General features: G+C 39.3%; 1 pseudogene; it reads left to right on the plus strand.

The window, feature by feature from the left end:
* The first annotated feature begins 1,499 nt into the window (after window positions 1–1,499).
* Window positions 1,500–2,302, plus strand: LOC102868363 (annotated as a pseudogene).
* The last annotated feature ends 649 nt before the right edge of the window (window positions 2,303–2,951 follow it).

Consider the following 2,951-nt stretch of genomic DNA (forward strand, 5'->3'; position numbering starts at 1 on the left):
GTAGTGTCTCCTTGCTCTGTTCTGACGATTGCCTCCTGGTCCAAGTATAGGTTTCGCATTAGCACAATCAAATGTTCTGGGATTCCCATTCTTCTTAGAGTCAGCCACAGCTTGTTGTGATCCACACAGTCAAAAGCCTTTGCATAGTCAATGAAACACAGATAGACATTCTTTTGGTATTCTTTTGTCTGAGTATAGTTTTCCATAATATTCTAATGTTAGCTTTTTTATTTTAGTTGGTTCTGTTATGATGTTGCCGGATTCATTTGTTATTCGGATTTTTTGTCTCTTCTCCTTCTTTTCTTTTGTGAGTTTTTCTAATTTTGTTGATAGTTTCAATTGTTTTTTGGTTTTCTATTTCTTTTATCTCTGCTCTAATTTTTATAATTTCAGATTTTTTTTGGAGGGTGTCAGGTTTTCTTGCTGTTCTTTTTCAATTTGTTGGAGATGTTGGGTTCGAGAGTCAATGGTCAATTTTTCCTGCCTTTTGATGTGTCTGCTTATTGCTATAAATTGTCCTCTGATTACTGCTTTGGCTGTTTCCCAGAGGTTTCGGTAAATAGTGTTTTCATTGTTATTTGTTTCAAGAAACTTTTAATTTAATTTTTTATTTCTTCTTGTACCCAGTCATGTTCAAGTAAGTTGTTGTTCAGCTTCCACATGTATGATTTTTTTCTCCTTTATTCTCTTGTTATTAATTTCTAATTTTGTGGCATTGTGGTCTGAGAAGATAGATACTTTGTTTACTTTTTATGTTTTTTAATTTGTTGATGCTTGCCTTGTGACCTAGAATGTGATCTGGGGAATGTTCCATGCACATTGGATAAGAAGGTATAGTGGGTTTTTTTGGTGCATTAGCCTATAAATATGTATGAGATCGAGTTGGTTAATTGTGTGGTTTTAGTCTTGACTATCTTCACTGAGATTCTTTTTGGTAGTCTGTCTTTTCTTGAAATGGGTGTACTGAATTATCCAAGTACTATAGTAGTGTTGTCTATTTTTTTCTCAATTTTGTTAATGTGTGTTTTATATATTTTGCAGGTCTTTCATTTGGTGCATAGATATTCAATATTCTTATATCCTCTTGTTCTATTGACCCTTTGAACATTATGTAATGACCTTCTTTGTCCTTTGTGGTGGTTTTTGCATTTAAATTTATTTTATCAGTGATTAATATTACTACTCCTGCTTTTTTGGGTTGCCATTTGCTTGGCATATTTTATCCTTTTATTTGTAGTCTTTCTTTATCTTCATTTTTCAGATGTATCTCTTGTAGACAATATATTGATGGATGAGTCAGTGTTTTTATATGAGGAATTGAAGCCTCTTCAAAGGGCACATGAAAAAATATTTTCTTTTACTTTTCAAAAAGAAAAATGCATTTGGGGGAGGGGTGGACAGGGAGAAAAGAGCAAACAATGAATGAATGGAAATCCAAACTCTCTGAACTTTCATTAAAATAAAATTTTAAAAAAGATTGAAAAAATGATGTGTTAATGATGGGTATAGTTCAATGGTGATTAATTTTATAAAACATAATGTATGGGAATGACTGTATAAAACACAATGTGAAGGGAGCTCTGGTGGCCTAGTGGCAAGAAATTGCACTGTAGTCCCAGTGGTACACAGTTCGAACCCACCATACACTCTTTTGGAGAAAGAGGTACAATTTCGTCCTGTACCAATCAGATCTGTTTTGATGGTATACACACACACACACACACACACACACACAAATAAAAAAAAATTAAAACTTAAAAAAACCCCACAATGTGAATGAAGGGAAGTTGAAACACAATGTGTACGAATTTTGTATACACACCAATACAAAATACACTTTAAAAAAACGGCAGATGATTTGAACTTCAAGACAAGAGATGCAGGGGCCTCTGCCACCTTCCCAGGTGGTGCTCAACATTACGGAAGAATGGCTTTGTGGTGCTCAAAGGCCGACCATGTAAAATCGTCGAGATGTCTACTTCCAAGACTGGCAAACATGGCCATGCCAAGGCCCACCTGGTTAGTACTGACATCTTTACTGGGAAGAAATATGAAGATATCTGTCCCATCCATAGGGATGGCCCCAACATCAAAAGGAATGTCTTCCAGCTGATGGGCATCCAGGATGGGTACCTATCACTGCTCTAAGAGTGGAGAGGTGCGGGAGGACCTTCATCTGCCTGAGAGAGACCTCAGCAAGGAGGTTGAGCAGAAGTATGACTGTGGATAAGAGATCCTAATCACAGTACTGTCAGTTATGACAGAGGAGGCTACTGTTCCAATCAAGGCCATAGCAAAATAACTGACTCCCCTCGTGATGTGGTGGAAGTGGCAGCAGTGGTCCTGGTGCCTGCAGAAGTCCCCTCCCCCGGCCTGGCCCGGTTCTGGCCCAGCTCTTGGCTGGATTCCTCCTACACAATTTATTTGAAGTTTTATTTTGGTTTCTCCCCCTAGGTTAGAGACCCGTTCTCCTCCAGAAGCAAGCAATGGTATTAGTGAAGCTACCCTCCTCTTCTTCCCTCACACTACAGACCTGGTGTGGGAGATAGGGAGGGTGCTGATTTTGGTTTAGTTTGTTTTTTAATTCAATCTGGAATCAGAATGCTATGGATCCTGGCAAACGGTCCTCCACCCTTCCCCATTTATCCCTGGTCTGGTCCTTTTCTCTGTAGTCCTCTCCTGCCTGAACCATCCCCACAGACTGAGGACCAGCCCCCTATCCTACCTATATCTCTCCCTATGCCCCTTAAGATGGGGAAGGAAGAGGAGGAGAGGGGAGGGGAACTGCCTCCTCCTCAGGCATCTGGAGGGCCCTGTCCCCATGGGCTGCAACCTTTTCTGTGGACCCATTCCCCGACACATTTGTTAAAATCAAACCTGAATAAAACAAGTTTAATATGGGGTGGGGGGAGTAATAAAAAAGATTTCCACATAAGAAAAATCCTAGACCA

This window comes from Elephantulus edwardii, unplaced genomic scaffold (assembly GCF_000299155.1).
Source record: "Elephantulus edwardii isolate Elephantulus edwardi_28Jun2011 unplaced genomic scaffold, EleEdw1.0 scaffold00357, whole genome shotgun sequence".
Lineage (NCBI taxonomy): Eukaryota > Metazoa > Chordata > Mammalia > Macroscelidea > Macroscelididae > Elephantulus > Elephantulus edwardii.